The following is a 21612-nucleotide window of genomic DNA, read 5'->3' on the forward strand; positions in this document are numbered from 1 at the left end:
ATTGTTTGTATGTTTGTTCTTTCATAAATGTAAGGGTTTTCCCCAGTGAAAACGATTAGTATAAAAATATAGTTTACTTAAACGAGTATGTGACAAAATCACAAAGTAATGAAATACAGACTCCAGGTGGTACTAAATGAACAATACGCCTCGAAAAGTCTATTTTTGCCTTTAATTCTTATTTAGTTAATTAAAGGTTTGAATGTGAACTCGTATGTAACCATGCTGATCGACGGCTGAATAACGGATGACCCTCCAGGTCATAAATAGTGGGGTAGCATTCTGTCACCCCTTGGCCTTTCGGCTGGGACTGTAGCTAACAGTCAGGATGTGGGAGTGTCTGTCCCGTATAGATCTATACACACAATGCCCGCTCTCCCTCCAGGAGACTCTGGTTACAAGGTGATACCACGATGAAGTGTCGTATCGAGAAGTAGTATGTCACATTCTGTTATAGTAATAAATGTTTGTATAGTGTATAGTATGTTCTCTTATATAGTGTATAGTGTATTCTCTTGTATAGTGTATAGCATGTATTGTTACTCAATGTAGTACTTATGTAGTGACTCACAAATGTACTGACTCTTGTATGGGTCGTTGTAATAGTAGTAGTGAGTAGTGATCCCTTAACTATACCTATTATAGTTAAATAGTAAGGTTGTTTGGATGCCTTTGTTACACAAAGGTACTAAACTGAAGTGAAAGCTTTTATATCCAACACACACACACACATATATATATATATATATATATATATATATATATATATATATGATATATAACTAAGAATTCAACGACATTCGAACAAATAACAGGATACCCTAAGTCCACAACCAAACAAGGAACAGGAAATAAGGTGAGCTATCAGTCCTGAGTCCTTCAAGTCTTACTTATATAAATATACTGGTGTAGATATGGATTTGAAAATATTGAAAGTATAAAAGAGTTTGAAAACAGTTTTAGCATCTAAAGAGTTTAATAAAAAGGTTAGAAAGCTTGAAAATCCACAAGTTTGATAGCAATTTGAAAGCAGTAGTAACTCTTTCTGTTTGTTCTAGTTATTAATCACATGTGATTAAAGCAATAACTAGAAATGTTCAACTTGTATTCCCCCCCATAAAAGTATTTAAAATCATTTAAAAGGTTAATTAAGGGGTATGAACTCACCTGTAGTGAGTGGTTTGGATGGAAGTGCCGGATAGGATGCTAAGTGTCAAGTGAGGACTTGAACACACACACGGATCCTATGTAACATGTAGTGATACATAAATGTATCTAATTAGTCATTTAACAAATAATTAATCAAGTAAAGACATCCTAATACATGGAAACACTTTGTTTCAAGTGCTAGGAGTGCTAAAGGGTTGCATCTAAGGAGAGTATGGCCTCACATTGGAGTTTACTTCTCATTTGGTAACCCTACATGTGTTTACGGTTTTTGGTCATTTCCCCCATGAGTTTACAGCCGTAAACTCATGGTAAATTGTACCATTGTGTGATTTAAGGTCTTATACCCCTCAAGGAAGTGTTCTAGGTTTGAATCAAAGGCTTAGGAAGGGACTAGGGCTCAAAATGGACCTTCTTTGGAGTTTACGGTCCTTGGACCACTACTTGGGAGTTTACAGTCGTAAACCCTTGAGTTTACGGTTGTAAACCCATGAGTTTACGGCCATAAACTCATGGTCACTCCAACCATTTCGTGATTTGGGGTTTCTAGCTCATGCATGCAAGGTTCTAGTTCAATATCCAAGCCCTAGAAGGTGTTAGTGGCACTTAAACACCACTTGATGGTGTTTACGGTTCAAGGATATCCCTTGACCGTAAACACAAGTGTTCTTGAGGGTTTTTGATGTTCTTCAATGGTTTAGCAAGTATTCTAAGCAAGTAACTAGTTAGGAGGAGTATACTTACTTATATGAAGCTTGTAAGAGTGTTTAAGGGCCAAGAACACTAGTGTGTGTTCTTGGTGTTCTTGGTGTTTTGAAGAACACTTGAAGATCTAAGTAGAAATGAAGAATTCATGGATGAAATGATGTATAAACACTAGATAAGGTGTTATAACAACAAAACAAGTGAATGAACACTTACATTTTTGGAGGATTTGGAAGATGATCCTATGATAGTTGAGAGAAAAAGTTGGGTGTTCTTGAGCTAGGAAGTGAGAAATGGGGGAATGAAGAGTAAACTCATGCTATATGCATGAGTTCTTGGTCAAAGAGGAGTTTACGGCCCAAACTCCTCATGTTTGGCCGTAAACACCTATCCAAGGTGTTGTTTGTTTACTTGCTACTCAACACTCCTAAAAGGTACTTCCGTTTATTTGTTCGTTTGACGAAAATTAAAATAAAAACACCCTACGAACTTTAAACCGGCCAAAAATGTACTGAAATGAATTTGACTATTATTTGTAGTGTTTGACTGTAGAGTTTATACAAATGAAAATTTCGGGTTGTCACACTGTCCATTGCCTCCTTCCACTTGGCAGACTCCGGGCCTGCCATGGCTTCCTTGTAGTTGTTAGGTTCATCCAAATTTATTAGTGTACTATCACTGATAAACGTATCACCCTCAGCAGTTATATGGAAACCATACAACACAGGTGGAACACTAACTATACTGAAACGTCTCAGAGGTAAGGACTCGTCAACCGAAATCTCTTCCTCAGGTTGAGAGCCAGTGTTAGAGGTTCCTTCATCGCTTGACTCTTGAAGCTCTTCAAGGTCAATTAGCCTCCCACTGTCCTCTTGTCATATGAGTTCTCTTTCGCAGAAAACCCCTCTCCTTGCTATGAAGACCACGTTATCACTAGGTCTGTAGAAAAGATATCCAAAAGATTTCTGTGGGTAGCCGATGAAAATACATCGCTCACTACGAGGTTTAAGCTTGTCGTGAGTCTCTCATCTTACGAAAGACTCGCAACCCCAAACCTTGATATGTGACAACGAGGGAACCTTACCTGTCCACATTTCGTGAGGTGTTTTAGCAACCTTCTTAGTTGGGACTAGATTAAGGATATGGGCGGCAGTCTCTAAGGCATACCCCCAGAATGAGATAGGTAACGAAGCTCAACTCATCATGGAACGAACCATGTCCAACAAGGTTCGATTGTGCCTCTCAGCCACACCATTAAGTTGTGGTGTGCTAGATGGCATCAATTGTGAAACAATTCCACATTCCTTAAGATAGTTGTGGAACTCGATACTAAGATACTCACCACCCCTGTCGGATATGAGCATGTTTATCTTCCTGCCCAATTGATTCTCCACTTCTTGCTTAAACTCTTTGAACTTTTCAAAGGTTTCCGACTTGTGCTTGATCAAGTAGATATATCCATATCTGCTATGATCGTCGGTAAAAGTCACATAGAAGCGGTTAACATCCCTTGTGGTGGATCTGAAGGGCCCACACACATCTGTGTGTATGAGATCCAACAAACCCTCACCTATTTCACAAGTACCAGTGAAAGGTGATTTAGTCATCTTTCCAAGTAAGCAATATTCGCACATGTCATCTGAATTTATTTCAAATGACTCCAAGACTCCATCCTTTTGGAGTTGGGCTATGCGTTTCTTGTTGACATGTCCAAGACGACAACACCACAAGCATGCCTTGTCTAAACCACTAGACGAATCGATATGCAACACATTATTTCCTAAGTTGTCTACAACCATCATATTTTCATATACACCATTACAAGGCAATGCTTCAAAATATAAAGTACCATTATAGCAAGCATTAATAGAACCAACATCATTATTAAATGAAAATCTAAAACCTTGTATGTACAAACCATGAAAAGAAATAATATTCCTCGTCATTTCTGACGATTAGCAACAATCATTCAACTTTAATCCTAACCCACTACTAAGCACTAAAGAATAAATCCCGATCTTGGTGACATGCAACGTTTTCCTATTCCCCATTATCAGGTTCATCTTCCCATGCTCCACATCCCTACTTCTTCTTAGCCCCTGCAAATCAGAACAAATGTGAAAACCATATCCTGTATCAAGGACCTAAGAACTAGCATGCAATGAGTTATTAGATTGAATAGTGTAAATACTTGCGAAGGAGGATTTTATCTTCCCATCCTTGATATCTTGCAAGTATTTTGGGCAGCTTCACTTCCAATGCCCGTTGTCATTATAGTAGAAGCACGTTGCTTCTTTAGGATCGGATGAGGGAGTGGCAGAACCTGTTTTACCTTTGGATCCATTTAAAGAGGACCCATCATGACACTTTCCCTTGTGGTTCTTAGAGGGAGCGTTCCTCTTCTTCCCTTTTCCATGTCCTATAGTAAGGACAGGGGCAGCAGCAGTAGGAGCGGACTCGGCAGCTTTGCCTTTAAGTCCACTTTCAACAGTTCTCAACAAACCTTGAAGTTTGCTCAAGGTGACTTCCTCCTTGTTCATATGATAAGTCATCTTGAACTGATCATAACAAGGAGGTAAAGAGTGTAGGATAATATCAATCGCTAACTCTTCATCAAAGGTGACATTCAACTTGACCCTCCTACATCTTTCATCTTGACCCTCCTATACTCAACTTGAGCAGACGATCCACATACATTTGCATTCTTTGCAAGTGGCTCGTGATAGACTCTCCATCTTTCATCTTGGTAGTTATCAACGAGGTGACAATCTCGTACCTTTCTTGACCCGCACTTTGATGGTACTTTTCCATCAAATCTTTTCACATCTCATAATGCCAGTAGTCCTCGTAGAACCGCTGGAGCTCAGGAGTCATAGTGGTTACCATAATACATGACACCTTTGTCGCATCTTTTTCGTGAGCCCTATACTCAGCTATTTGTTCTTCAGTAGCTTTGGTTTCATCTATCTCTTTGAGCTTTTCGTCGAGGACGTATTCTTTCTCCTCGTATCGAAGGGCCATGCGAATGTTGCGAATCCAATCATTGAAATTGGATCCATCGAAGGTGACCCTCCTACAAATGTTCATAAGAGAGAATGAGCTTGAGGAGTTGGAGTTTGAGCCAGAAGCGTTGTTTGAGCCAGACATCTGAAAAGAAAAGGAACAAAATTTTGATTAGATAAAGAATCCTTAATATAACACCCAAATGAAATATTAAGGCTAGGACCCAACACAATAATTCATAATTCGGAAGAGGGATGCCGTAATCCAATGGCAAATTTTTTGAAGGTAGGTAAATGACGATTTACCAATTCCACCACGAAAAACGAAATGAAGAATTAGGTTTTAAATGAAATGAAATTCCTAGATTCTTTTGAGATTCATTGAACTTTTCAATGACATGTTTAATCTCGATTATGCCCTTCAAGTTTGTGACTGGGATACCGAGGATCACAAACAAGGTGTGAATAACCATGCAAATTAGCTTGGCACTCTTGAGGTTATTTACCACCTAATCAATGTGCCGGTTAACCACACACGATCCATTGATCTATGGTAATTCTCGAGCTACCCTTTGTCACCCTTGTTAGTCCAAGTTAGTGTGCCGGTTAGCCACACACGCTCCACTAACGACTTGGCAAGGTGCAAAGTGCAATTTCATGGAATAACATCATTTTCAAATTTTCCTAAAGTAACTAAGATTGGGAATTTATGAAAAACATTTAGTTACTTTATAATATTCATTATACTTATTAATGAGGAATTAATGTCCTACCGTATCCGTTCGGCTAACGACCCTCCACTAGTCAAGAGTGCGGTGGGTAAGAGTGGATACCCAATGGCGGTCATTTTACAGGCCGCTTCCTTAAACACCCCTTATAGACCAGCTTCATGAATAAGGACTACTAAAGGTAAGACTGACTCATCTTATACATATATATACATATTAATCTTTTAATATAATAATAGTATAAGGGTTGTATTTTAAACTTTTAAAACACTAGGGTTTTAGAATTTAATATTTCAAAATAAAAAGTTTTAATAAAAATATAAATTCCAAATCTTGAGGGCAAATTTTGAAACTTTTCAAAACTTCTAGACCATATTTTAAATAATTAAACTAATCACATAATTATGGACATTATCTTAAAATCTGACCATTATCTTTCAATTAGATGAGGCACTAGACTTTCAGAAGTCAATTACAAGAAGGATTCAGATTGTTATTGCAACAAAACCTTAAGGTAAGATCTAAACTCTATTCTTTTATCAATTTCGATTATTGTATGCTAGAATTAGGGTTTATGAGCTTTGGATAATTATTGCATGTATATTAGACAAACTAGATCCAAAGCTTTAGGTTTTGCATGTACACCATAGGATTGATGTAGTGCTCAAAACCCATCAGTGGTATCAGAGCCTAGGCTGTTTGTTTGATGTATTTGATGCTTTTCATGATTATTCAAAGCTGGAAATCGATTCTTTTGGATCTGGAGGCTGGACTTGCCGAGTCTATATGTTTACTCGCCGAGTCCATATGTGTACTCGCCGAGTCTATAGGCTACTCGACGAGTCCAATGTTGGCTCGACGAGTCGGAGTATCAGATGCCAAATTTTTCGGGTTTTTGGCCTATTTTGCTGTGGGATAATTACCAAAAACGTTTTTTATTGATAAAATCCGATTTTTATTAATTTGGAGTGATTATCCTTACCAAAATAGTAGATTATTGTCAAAATTAAGATAATTACTTGTTTTATAAGATAAATATTAATTATTTGTAATTTTGTTTTGAATTATCTTGTAAGAAATTGAATTAGGTCAAATTTAGATAATTACCAATTATTTGATTAATTTAATTATTCGTAATTTGATCTAGATTGTTTTGAAAAGTTTCAAAACTTGTCTTCAAGTTTTGGAATTTAAATTTTTGATTAAAAGTTTAATTTTTGAAAATTTTAAATTCTAAAACCCTAGTTTGAAAAGTTCAAATTACACCTTATGGTTTTATTAAGTTAATTAAATGTATAATTAAAAGAGAGTTAATAAATCCAAAATGATATGGTTGTATTTAATTAACATAAAGGTATAATTTCATTAAATTAAACCACCTAGTATTTTGAAGGTGTAAAATAAACCCCTATACTATATATAAAATTAAAAGTCTAATATTATATATGTATGAGTAAATGTCAGTCTTACCGTTGGTAGGCCTCATTCACGAAGCTGATTTATAAGGGGTGTTTAAGGAAGCGACCTGTATAATGACCGCCATTGGGTATCCACTCTTACCCACCGCACTCTTGACTAGTGGAGGGTCGTTAGCCGAACGGGTAGGTTAGGACACAACCTTCCATTATAAGTATAATGAAATACGAAGTAACTAAACACGCTTTTATAAATTCCCAAATCTTAGTTACTTTAGGAAAAAGTGAATTTGAAGCAATTCCATGGAATTACACTTTGTACCCTTGCCGAGACAATTAGTGGAGCGTGTGTGGTTAACCGGACACTAAGTTGGGATTGGCATTGGTGGCAAAGGGTGATTCGATGTTTGTCATAGATCGATGGAGCGTGTGTGGTTAACCGGCGCGTCGATTAGGTGACTGTAACATTGAGGGCACCACGTACATTCGCATGGTTATTCACACCTTATTTGTGATCCTCGGCATCCCAGTCATAAAATGAAGGGCATAATCAAGATTAAACATGCCATTGAAAAGTTAAATGAATCTCAAAAGGATCTAGGAGTTTCAATTCATTTACAACATAATTTTCTATTTTCGGTTTTCATGGTGGAAATTGGTAAATCGTCATTTACCTACCTTCAAATGTTCTGTAATTTGGATTACGACATCCCTCTTCCAAATTGTAGAATGTTGTGTTGGGTCCTAGCCTTGATATTTCATTTGGGTGTTATATTAAGGATTCTAATCAACTAACTTTAATTTCTCCCGATTTATAGATGTCAAAGTCTGACAACTATGGTCTTCCTGAATCCGTTGGAAAAAGTTTTCCACATGAAGATGATGTTCCACGATTGGATTGTGGAAATGGAAATCATGCTTCACTTCCTCCACCTCCTCCAATAATTCTCCCTAACCCACGTGTCCGAAGACTTGAAAAGTTCAAGGTCACTCAAGCCCTATTGGCAAACAAACACGAAGATGGAAAATATGTATGTGCTCATGTATTGGATATGAAGTTGCATATCGATAGATTGGGAATGTTGGGTGTCGATGTCTCAAGGAAGTTGGCTGTTGACTTGGTTCTTCAGTCACTTCCCGAATCATATAGTAAGTTCATTAGAGAGTACTATGTGATGGACCACGACGTAACCCTCATTGATTTAACTTATTTGCTTATTGCTGCTGAATCAGCGATGATTTGGCGCACTGGTAAAGCAAATTTTTCTGGAAAATCAACGCCCCATCCTTCTATGAGAAATGGCAACATTGGAAGTCCAGGAAAGTTTTCTCTAGGCAAGAGAAAGGCTGAGTCTGAGATAGTCCTATGTACCATTCCAGAAGCATCCATATGTTTCTACTGCCAAAAGAGGGGACATTGGTTACGAAGCTACCCTGACTACCTGAGAGATCTAAGAGATGGGAGAGTCAATATGTATGACTCTACTTCAGGTGAAATCCACTATCTAACTCTATTAAGTTATTTTTTAGATTCTTAATGCGTGATGTGATAAGATTACATTTGGTGTTTTGTAGGATCGAAGAAAAAGGAAGCTTAAAAGAAAGAAGTGAGCTGAATCTGGTCATGAAGAAATGGAATTCGATCGCATGATTCGATGATCGGATTTTTGGAGCTGCTACTTAAAGAGTTATGATAGATTGCTTAGGATTATGTAATAACATAGTTTTCATTTGAATTGCATTGTAAGGACAAGTTTTCCGCACCTTTATAAATAAAATAAATTTTGGTTTTTGTCTTTATTTATAATTCCTTGCAATGACATGTATGGAAATTGATGTTTGTGTATTTCTATTTTTAGCAATGTTGAAATGGATGTGATTCTTAGTTATGTTATTTGTGGTAATGTCGAGAATTTACCAAATAAGGAAAGATTCTTGTCGCCCAAGTTTCAATTGGACAGAAACTTGGAATCATACAACTTGTATTGTATGATGAATGAGAACCTTCATATTTGGAAAATTGAGACTAATTCCTTGCCAAAGAGTCAAGTGAAGGACTAGGAGAATTGGTACACAATGTTGTGCACTGGTCAAGTCCACCACAAAGAACGATAAAATATTTGTCATGATTTACTAAAAGTCTACTAAATATGGTTATGCTTACAAGATTAAGTGTAATTCTGAATCATTGAAAAGTTTCAATAATAGCAGAACGAATAAGAAGAATCAATTAGGTAGAAAAATAAAAGCTTCTCCAATCTGAAAAGATGGGAGAATACTTTAGTATCATGATCGTCTTGTTGATTATGAAACCTTATCACAATTGATCCTATAAGGACATCTTAGTGCACTAGTGTGGCTAAGAAGAGGAATCAGAAATTGTTGAAATGGTTAAATCAGAAGGATGAGTCATTCTTCGTTCCAAAAATCAAGTCTTAGAGTCATACTCATAGATTGTGACTTGAGTGACACATCTAAAGAAGTTTTAACACACTCATCAAATGTAGACTAGAAAATTGTTTTTCTTACTCTTGCACGCTTGAAATTGGTAAGTTATGATGTCTTGGGTAAGACAAAGACCAGCTAAGACCAACTGTGTGTAGTGGTTTGTCTTGATAAGAATCCGCACTAACTCTTAAATATTTGTTTGTGAAGAAATGTTTCTTGACAAGAGAATCTTATATGTCAAGAGGTCAGTGGGAGTCTAAATGATCTTGAAAAGGTTCAAGAACTAATCGAGAGTAAACTTATTAAACACTAGCACACGACTTGAGGTTTGTAACCTATCGTGTTGACATATTCTTGTTTCTGTGCCATTCCAGTAAAGTTACTTATGCATATGAGTTCTACGAGTTCTTAATTGACTGCATAAGGTAAATCACCCTGATCAATGGAAAGTACATTGATAGGTAGGGGTGAGCTGCTAAATATCTTGGAAGCAATGGTGGGACCCTTGATGGCAAGAAATTAAGAATGAACAAGTTCTGTCCGTAAGAGTTTGGATTTGTCACAAACATTATCTTATGATTATGGTTATGACAAATTCACATGGATAGGAACACATACACCATAAAGTTTAAGTGTCATAAGGTTTCTCTCCTTCATGAAAATGATTGTGAGGAAAAGCTTTCACTAAGAGAGATTTTAAGGAGATAACGATTGTGTAAATTGCATTCATAAATTCGATTATGATTACGACATCCCTCTTCATAGTTTGAATTGTGAGATTTGGCAATTGGTTTGAACATTCGAGACTTATTACTGTAAGTTCTTGAATTGTTTAGATACACATGTGAGTTATCTAAGGAAAGGTGTATGAGAAGCTTAGATAAAGGATTATCGAAGCACATCGTATTAGAAATATGAACCTTGCAATTAAATAAGTATTGCCTTCTAGAAGTCCAATGGTTTTCTGAATATGTGTCAAAGATAGTGGGAGCATAAATGTTATGCTGATATGGAAATAATCGTCATGTTAGTGGGAGCATGATTATTATTTTGAGTGTTGCAAGTTAGCAATGTTAATTATAGAAAAAAAAGGTTCACTTTGCAAAGTTGTAGGGGTTGAAAAGTTGTTTTGCTATAATTAAGGGAGAAAATATTATACTTCATTTCAAATCTAAAGGCTTAGATCGAGAAATTTTAATCAAATTTAGTCAAAGAAGATATATGGATGTTATGTTGAAAAAATTCAACATATGGGAATCCTATATATGGCAATATTATAGCAAGAAACTGGTAAAGTATCACGTTTTTTCATTATGAATCGTATCCCATACGCTTCGGGTATAGGATCGATTGCATATGCTGTAATATTCGACCGTTCTAAAATTTTCCAAATGCCTAGGGCATTAAGAGGGAAAAGTGAATAGAACCGGATTTGACTAAAATAATTAAACAACTGTCAAGGACAATCTAAGGTTCGCTAAGGATTGGTCGCTTGTGAGCAGTTGGAAGTATAGTAATGAATGGACCATACTGACATTATTATGATTAGATATGATTCTATTTGTAACAGCCCAATTTTCACGCCCAAAAATTTCATTTTTATAAATTACTTTAATTAAAACATTCGGAGGAAAAACATTGTAAAATCATAACATCTCATAAAATAATGTCTGAAAATCCAAATCGTAAATAGTGATAATGTCAGAGCATAATCCCAAGGAAACTCATAGTGCGGAATCTGGGGTGTGTGTATGATGTGCAGCTACCGCGCCGGCTGCTTCCCCTTCGAAGAAGAGGTACCTGAAACAAAACTGAAAACCGTAAGCACAAAGCTTAGTGAGCTCCTCCATAATACCACATACCATACACATATAATGAACAGCTAGGAGATACGGGCCTCGCCCACACGCCTCTAGCTGGGAGATACGGGCCTCGCCCACACTCCACTATCTGCGAGATACGGGCCTCGCCCACACTAGACTATCTAGGAGATACGGGCCTCGCCCACACTCCACTATCTCTGAGATACGGGCCTCGCCCACACTCCACTATCTGGGAGATACGGGCCTCACCCACACTCCAGTATCTCTAAGATACGGGCCTCGCCCACACTCAGCTACTAAACCATAACATACAAGTATCACACAGACAACGAGTATAAACAATTATATCGTACAAGCATATATCATAATCAAGCTCAACTATGAGATACGGGCTCTGCCCACACTCCAATACTAACGTATCATCTATACGGGCCGACCTTGGTGCCTTAGACCATTTCCTACTGGAAGGAAACTCACCTCAAACGAGTAGCTGCTGATAATCTGTGCGGGGGAATCTCTGACTGCTGCTGCTCCGGAAATCCTCCGGCTATATTCCCCACAAAACACTTAATCAGAATCTGGTATCTACCCTTTAGGGTAAAATGACTATTTTACCCCATACCAAGTCCAAGTCAAAGTCAAAGTCAAAGTCAACTTCCGATTGACCCGACTCACCGAGTTGGGTCGTCAACTCGTCGAGTCCCTACCTCTTCAACTGTCCTCCTCCACGTTCCTACTCATCGAGTTTAGCGATGACTCGACGAGTTCTCCTTCTAACACAACCTCAGATGAACCTTCATCCGACTCGCCGAGCGGTATGAACACTCGTCGAGCCCGTCTTCATCCTAAGAACACGTCCTGTCCTCGACTCGCCGAGTTGTATGAACAACTCGTCGAGTTCATCTTCAAGGGTTGGGAGATTGCCTTGGACTCGCCGAGTCTATTCTAGCACTCGTCGAGTCCCATGAACTCCCGGTCTAAAATGAAGTCCAATGCGTTGGGTCACTCTTTCTGTCCTGCTACAACCCTACTAACACCCAACTAAGTTCTTTTGACCCTCAACAGATATGGGACTCAAAGCCTTGGACTCGTCGAGTCCCAAGAGCGGACTCACCGAGTTGGTCACGTCCACACCCTAAATCCTCGATTTCTGATGTACAACTCATGACCAAAAGATAGATCTAGGCTCCAACAATCGTTCTAGCACGTAAAGTTACAAACTTTACGTGCATGCATGGGACTTTGAGTCCAAAAGGTCCTAAAACAAGCTCTTGGGTTGCATGGAGTCTTCCTTGGGTGGAAAAGCACCCACTTTCTGCCTTGTGACCCCTCAAAGGACCTAGATCCGAAGTCTTGTCCCCAACCATGCTTGCATTCATGGTTGACTACCTAAAATGGCTTATAAAAGCCCTAAATCTCCACAAAATGGGATCTAGCAAATGAACAAGCAAGTTAGCAACTTTATACCTTCTGAGGACTGAAAATGAAGCACAAACTCGAACCCCTCAAGTCTCCTCTTATTTCCTCAAGCTCTTCTCCTTCCTTCTTAAGACCACCAACACAAAAATCCACCAAAATGACTTAGATTGCTTCAAAAACGGCTAGGGTTTTCTATAGAGGGTTTCTGGGAGCATAAGGGACAATGGAGGCTGTATAAGGTTGTTTAAATAGGGTGCAAACCCTCAGTTTAGGGTTTTGTCCAGACAGAGTCTACTCGTCGAGTCCGGGACTCGACTCGGCGATTCCATCACTTAAATCCCGTGTCTCATCCCGCTTCTACTCGGCGAGTTGGGCCTTCAACTCGCCGAGTCCCAGGCCAAAAATGCAAAATTACTAAAATAAAATACATACCAGTAAGCGGGTGCTACAAATCTCCCCCACTTATTTTAGACTTCGTCCTCGAAGTCTGCTGCTCGATCCTGGAATAGCTCCGGGTAATGCTCCATCATCTCATCCACTAGCTCCCAGGTCCATTCCGAGCCCTTCCGGTGCTGCCATTGCACCTTTACGAGCTCCACCCTCTTGTTCCTCAGATCCTTCGACTTCCGGTCGAGAATCGCTACAGGCCGCTCAATGTAATTCAGGCTGTCATCGACCTGAATATCCTCTAATGGTACCACTGCCGAGTCGTCCGCCAAACATTTCCGTAACTGGGAGACGTGAAAAGTGCTATGAATCTGACTGAGTTCGGCTGGCAGATCCAACCTATATGCCACCTTGCCCACCCGGGCTATAACCCTGAAGGGTCCAATATACCTGGGACCCAACTTGCCCCGTTTCCTGAATCGGATGACGCCCTTCCATGGCGACACCTTCAGGAGAACCATATCCCCAACCTGGAACTCCAGGTCTGAACGACGTTTATCGGCATAACTTTTCTGCCGACTCTGTGCAGTCTGAAGTCTGCTCCTGACCTGCTGAATTCTTTCTGTCGTCTTGAGCACCACCTCGGTGCTCCCCATGACCCTCTGGCCAACCTCGCCCCAGCATATCGGGGTCCTGCACTTCCTCCCGTATAACATCTCAAAGGGAGGACGATCAATACTCGCGTGGTAGCTGTTGTTGTAGGAGAACTCAGCAAACGGAAGGTAAGTATCCCAACTACCACCAAAATCTAACACACACGCCCGCAACATATCTTCCAGAGTCTGGATGGTCCGCTCGCTCTGGCCATCCGTCTGCGGGTGAAAGGCGGTGCTGAAATGCAGACAAGTACCCAAATCGTCGTGGAATTTCTTCCAAAACCTGGATGTGAACCGAACATCCCTGTCAGAAATCACGGAGACCGGCACCCCATGATGAGCCACCACCTCTCGAATATAAATATCGGCCAGCTTCTCGGCCGATATGCTCTCCTGGATTGGAATAAAATGGGCACTCTTGGTCAACCGATCCACGATGACCCATATGGAATCCACTCCCCGCGCGGTCCTGGGAAGCTTGGTGATGAAATCCATAGTAATATCTTCCCACTTCCACAGTGGAATATCCAACGGCTGCATCTTGCCGTGTGGCCTCTGGTGCTTGGCCTTGACCTTCCTGCAGGTCAAGCACCGGTCCACATACCATGCTACATCCCGCTTCATGCAGGGCCACCAATAATCAAGACGAAGATCCCTATACATCTTCGTCGCCCCGGGATGAATGGAGAATCGGGATTTGTGCGCCTCCTCCATCAAAACCTGGCGCACGCCTCCGAGGTATGGAACCCACACCCTACGGTGTAATGTCAATAATCCCCTGCTGTCATAGTCGAAGGAGGAAACCTGACCCACTATACGCTCACTCTTTCGATGTTCCTCCTTCATAGCCTCCTGCTGGGCCTCTCGGATCTGCTCCAATAACGGGGTCACTACTGTCATCCGCATGCAGATATCTCTGATCGGCGCCGCCTTGCGGCTAAGCGCATCGGCCACCACGTTGGCCTTCCCTGGGTGGTAAAGGATCTCACAATCATAATCCTGTACCACGTCAAGCCACCGACGCTGCCTCATATTTAGATTTGGCTAGTCCATGAGATACCTCAGGCTCTTATGGTCCGTGTAAATGGTACAACGGACCCCATATAGGTAATGACGCCAAATCTTGAGGGCGAATACTGTTGAGTTTTGAGCATTCTAACACTCCTATGGTGTACATGCAACCCTATAAACCTTGGATCTATGTTTTCTCTATTATACATGCAAATAATCAATATTCCAAGGTTTCATCCTAGCTAGCATATTATGAAGCAACTATACTACAAAGTTCTAGTTAGATGACATACCTTTGATGTTGCTTGAAGTCTTGAACTTTAAGAGCTTAGCCCTAATAGTGTGGTAGCCTCAAGTGGAATCACAAATCACCAAAACACCTTGGAAGAACTTGAGAGAATATGTATGCTCACTAAAATCGGCCCACACTTTTTTTCACACACTTGTTCCAATTTTGTGAGCCAAGGACCCCTTTATATATTATGGAGGATTAGAGTTACATCCATGTAAACCCTAATACCCATGACCTTTCATTTACATAGGATCCATGGGTTAAAAGCTCCATGGACCATCCATGAAAGCTTAGCCCAACCTAAATGAACTTGGCCCATTCAATATATATAAGAGTCCATATTTAATTAGTTCTTTTTGATCACTTAATTAATTCTAAATTAATTCTTGATCAATACTAATTAAATAATATGATTCCATATTAATATATTAGAACTTATAATATATTAATATAAATCATAAATATACTATTCTCAAAAGACTATCCATATAAATTGTGCCGGTGAAGTGCAACCCAAATGGACAATGCCGGGTCGGGTCAAGTACATACCAAATATAGTTATGGACTTAGACATTAATCCAACAGTCTCCCACTTGGATAAGTCTAAAACTATTATTGAGTATGACTTCAAAACCTAACTGGCAATCGTAGCTCTTAAAGCCGCTGTCGAACTCTGACCTTGTCAATGACTTGTCCATTAGATAAGGGATAATATATTCCTCCATTCTAGATATCATATGGACTGAGACATGGATTATAATCATTCTCTCTGTCCATTTGTTGTTTCCCGATTTTCGATTTATGATGACTGACTGATTGAACAAATCAAATCAGTCCTGGCTTGGCCAAGCACTCACATGTGTTATCGCTAAATCATCGAGGGGCCCACAGATATCGCTTTTATCCCGAAGGTAAAAGGAATGGATAAACTTCGACTCATATGGCTTGTTCTACTACTTGTTGAATCATACACAAAGGCGCGTTTTATAACATCGAGTTACCAATGCGTTTTCGTGCAATCAATGTATAACCAACTCATAGTAACAACTCATATCTCTAGGTTTTAAGAATATAAGATATTATCATCTCATGATCACTCGTGATAAAATCCATGAAGTGATTCAAATGAGCGTGGGTTGAATCCAATACTCAGAACTTATGAGCACTCATGAGTGTTGTAGCACCACTTTGTCCACCAACTTGGACCTCTATAAACCAACCCATGACAGTCTTGATTCATATCTACTTCCAACATATGACCGACTGTGGATGGTTTGAATAACTTAATCATTCAGGAAGAGCGACTTAGTTATTCTGGAAGTCAAAACATGCAAAGTGAAACACAAGAATAAATGAATCAAATATGGTATCAAACCCTATGAATATAAATAAACACTTTTATTTATCACCATACTGATTACTCATTATTCATTGTTTCGGTTTTATCAACTTTATACTTGAATTAAAAACACTAGTTGTCCCATGCTCCAAGCATGTACACTATGTTTTTCTTAAACAATAGCTTTGCCATACACCAAGTATGCACTCTATGTTTATCTATGATCCTTACTTTGTGAAATAAACCAATTGAACATAATTTCAATGATTCTAATTTCACACTCCCAAATCCTTATCGAAAAATGTGAGAATTTCAAATTCCTATCATTTATCGAAATCTGTTTAGATTTTAAACTTATATGCACTGACCCTCCTGTAATGAATATGTACAAAGTCAAAAAGACTTGTCAACAGTCATTATAAGGTATTCCAATGGAGATCAACTCCATGGAAACTAAGTCTCATATTCAAAGTACATTGCTTTGGACATGCTTCTTGCATTAAGTTTTCTAATCTTACACAGATAACTTCCACCTATGGAGACAACTCCATATTCTCATTTTGACTATCACTTGTGAATAAGAGATGCCTCTTTTCAGAATATGTCAATATGGTCCTTCCAAAATTAGCACTATACTTCTAACTGTCCCTGAGCAGCCAATCTTTGGTAAACCTCAGATTGTCCTCGACAATTGCTTAATCATTTTAGTCATATCCAATTCTAGACCTTTTCCCTTCTTAATGCCTCTGGGCATTTGGAAACATTTAGAAATGACAAATATTATAGCACATGCAATCGATCCTGTACCCAAAGCAAATGGTACACGATTCATGATGTCTCACATAAAGACATGATTCTAGGCCAGTCTTTTGCTACAATATTTTTATTTGCCATGTTTTCAAAATTTGACTATGAAGAGGGATGCCGTAATCATAATCGAATTTTGAGAACACAATATATAGAATTTCCTTTAAATTGAACCAATCCAACATGAAATTCATATATATATTCTTGACTAAAGATGATTAAGGTCTCAATCTAAGCCTTTAGAACTGAAATGAAGTATATCCTCTCCCTTAATTATAGCAAAACAACTTTTTCAATCCCTGCAGCCTCACGAATTGAAACTTTTGTTTTCTATAATTAACATTGCTAACTAGCAACACTAACAATAATTATCATGCTCCCACTAACATGATGATTATTAGTATACCACTTATGCTCCCACTAGCTTTGACATGTACTCAGAAATCAGCTGGACTTCTAGAAATCAATACTTTATTGACTTTCTTACCAAAGTTCAGATTTCTGATATGAGACGCTTTGATAAAACTTTATCAAAATCATACACCTTTCCTTAGATAGCATGCATGTGTGTCTAAACAATTTCAGAACTATGAAAAGGGATGCCGAAATCATAGTCTCAATTGTTTAGACCTTTTGCCATCTGCTTCAAATCTACTTGGTGGAAGTGTTTCCTCACCATCATTTTCATGAATCGGAGAAACCTTATGACCCTTAGATTTTATGGTGTATGTGTTCTTATCCATGTGAATCGTCAAAACCATAGTCACAAGACAAGGATAATGACAAATCCAAACTCATATGGACTGAACTTATGCAATCTTAACTTCTTGCCACCTGGCAGTACATGGCCTGCCATTGCTTCCAAGTTGTTATGCAACCAATTAAGAACTTTCAGAACTCCTATGCAAAGCCAACTTTAACTGGAATGGGCACAGAATATGTCAACACGATAGGCTATAAACCTCAAGTCGTGTGCTAGTGAAGAACCTCAGGTTTTATTCTTGATTAGTTCTTCAAATTCTTTTTAGGATCTTTAAGACTCCCACTATCCTCTTGACATATAAGACTATCTTGCCAAATATTCAAGAGATATTGCGGATTCTTTATCAAGACAAACACTTCACACAATTGGCCTTAGTTGGTCTTTGTTTTATCCAAAACATCACAACTTACCAATTTCAAATGTACAAGAGTAGGACACTTTTACTCTTACATTTGACAAGTGTTTTAAACCTTTCTTTAAGATATGTCACTCAAGTTACAATCTTGGAGTATGACTCTAAGAATTGTTTTGGAACGAAGTATGACTCATCTTCCTGATCTAACCATTTCAATAATTCATGACTCCTCTTCTTAGTCATAAGAATGCACTAAGATGACCTTTAGAGGACTAATTGTGATATGATTTCTAAATCATTAAGATGATCACAAACATGATACTAAAGTACTCTCCCATCTTTTCAGATTTGAGAAACTTTTATCTTTCTGCCTAATTTGATTCTTCCCATTCGTTTTGCCATACATTGAGACTTTTCCAATGTTTCAGAATTATACTTAAACTTGTAAGTATAACCATATTTACTAAACTTTAGTAAATCAAATAGTCTTAACGAGCTTTGTGGTGGACATGACCAGTGCACAAGAATGTGTACTCGATCCCTTTAGTCCTTCACTTGACTCACACATCCATGTGAACAAGTAATTAGTCTTGATTTTCTAATGCTTGAAAGTTCTCATTCATCATACTATTCAACTTGAATGATTCAAAGTTTCGGTCCAATTGAAACGTGGGCGATGAGGAACTTTCCTGATTTAGTAAATTTAGACACTACCACAAATGAAAGAATCAAATCCATTTTCCAATATTGCTGTCAGTGGAATCATATAAGCAACAATTTTCCACAAATGCCATTGTAAGGATACTTCAAATAAATAAAATTAAACAATTTTCTTTTATTTTAAAACTTTGCAGAAAAACTTATCCTTACAATCCACATGGAAAATTGTTGTTATCTATTCCTTAGCAATATATCATAACTTCTTAAGCAACTGCTCAAAATTCTGATGCGATCGAAATCCACCTTCGCGATCAGAATCAGCATATACTTCCTTTAAGATTTCTCTCTATTCTTTGATTCTTAAAACATCAACATGTGACCCAGTCACATCATGTAATGAGGATCTCAGAATAGAACTTAACAGAGTTAGATAATGGGCTCTACCTGATGTAGAGTCAAACTTATTGACTTTAACATCCTTAGGTAAATTTGGCAGCTTTGCAATCAACGCCCCTTCCTTTGGCAAAATAAACATATGGACCCTTTGGTAATGGGACTATCTCAGACTTAGCCTTTCTCTTTACCATTTGGTCAACCGGGTTGAATATGGCCAATCCCTTTCCATTGGGAAGAGAATGCTTTTTCTGGATTTCGAGTGTCACCATTGTCACTGTCCATAAAGTTTTTGGGAAGTTGATCTTCTAATCAAATTTGCTTTACTATCGTTCCAAATCATTGTTGATTCAGCAGCACCAAGCAAATAGATATGATCATTAAGGTTCATGTCATAGTCTGTTTCACAGTAGTCCCAAAGGAACTCACTATGTGACTTAGAAAGTGATTGAACATCCAAATTTCTCAAGACTTTGACACCCAACTCTCCCGGCTTGTCAATATGTGACTTCATCTCTAAGATGTGATCACACATAGACCTTGCTTGCCATTAGGGCTTGGGTGACCTTGAACTTGTGGGTTAGGGAGAATAATTGGAGGAGGTGGAGGAAGAGAAGTATGACTTCCATGAGCCAAACTCGGGAAGTCATATTCATTAGGAAAGCTTGGTTTGGGAAGATCATTGTTGTCTAAACCAGACATCAACAATGGGAGAAATTCACGTAAAGTTGATTTAAGTCCTTAATATAACACCCAATATGATATATTAAGGCTAGGACCCAACAAACTATTTTATAACTTAGAAGAGGGATGCCGTAATCCAAGCTATAAAATATTTGAAGGTAGGTGAATGACGATTCACCAATTTCCACCAAGATAAACGAAATGTATTATTAGGTTTTAATTGGTTTTTGAAACTCCTAGATTCTTTTGAGATTCATTGAACTTTTCAATGGCATGTTTCAATCTCGAGTGTGCCCTTCAGGTTTTGTGACTGGGATGCCGAGGATCACAAAACAAGGTGTGAAGTAACCATGCAAATATACTTGGTACCCTTAATATTTACCCCTCAATCGATGTGCCGGTTAACCACACACGCTCCAACGATACTATGATAAACATTAAGTTACCCTTTGCCTACCTTGTTAAGTCCAGGTTAGTGTGCCGGTTAACCACACACGCTCCACTAACAGCTTAAACAAAGTGCAAAGTGTAATTTCATGGATTAGCACCTTATTCACATTTTACTAAGTAACTAAGATTGGGAATTTATAAGTGTTTAGTTAGTTAGTATTTATCATTATACTTATAATAAAGGGAGAATTATAGTCCTTTTCCTACCTGTTCGGCTAACGACCCTCCACCGGTCAAGGAAGCGGTGAGTGAGAGTGGACACCCATTAAACTGCCATTTTATAGGCAGTAACCTTATACCCCCCTTATAGACCGGCTTCGTGAATGAGGCCTACTAATGGAAAGATGACTTGCTCTTATACATATAATATATTAAACTTTTAATATTATAATAGTATAAGGGTGTATTTTAGACATTTAAAATACTTGGTGGTTTAATCTATTAATTAAACTAGACTTTTAATTTAATTAAACTCAAACCATATATTTATGGATTTAATAATACTCTTTTAATTAAACGCTTTAATTAACTATTAATAAAGTCCATAAGAGTTAATTTGAACTATTCAACAAAACATCATAATTCCAATTATTAAACTCAAAATTAAAACCATTTAATTAATGGTTTAAGTTATGAACCCAAGAGTTTTAGAATTCAATTCTTTTTTTCATAAAAAACTTTTCTCAAATTCCAAAACTTGAGGGCAAGTTTTGTAATTCTTGAAAACCTTTGGATTCCATAACTATGGAATTAATGGTGTTTTATGATGAAACTTTCCATGTTCCATAACTTAAGAACAAGTTATGGAATTCTTTAAAACATTAACACCAAATTTTGTAACTCCATAAAAACTTTGAATCAATTTTTTTTTTTTTTTAAAAAAAAACTTTCATATCCATAACTTATGGAAGTTTCAAAAACCCTTAAGATCACAACTTTAAAAAAAACTTTTGAGCTCCAAAATTTTATGACAAAATATGTAACTCCTTAAAACATTTAGATCAAACTTTTAAAACTAATAAAATAATCATATCATTTTATCTTTTACTAAATTTGACCTAATTCATCTCATATAACAAATGATTCAAATTTTACAAATAATTCGTTT

The sequence above is a fragment of the Lactuca virosa genome, chromosome 9 (genome assembly GCF_052849685.1).
Source record: "Lactuca virosa cultivar CGN04683 chromosome 9, Lactuca_virosa_CGN04683_v6, whole genome shotgun sequence".
Classification (NCBI taxonomy): domain Eukaryota; kingdom Viridiplantae; phylum Streptophyta; class Magnoliopsida; order Asterales; family Asteraceae; genus Lactuca; species Lactuca virosa.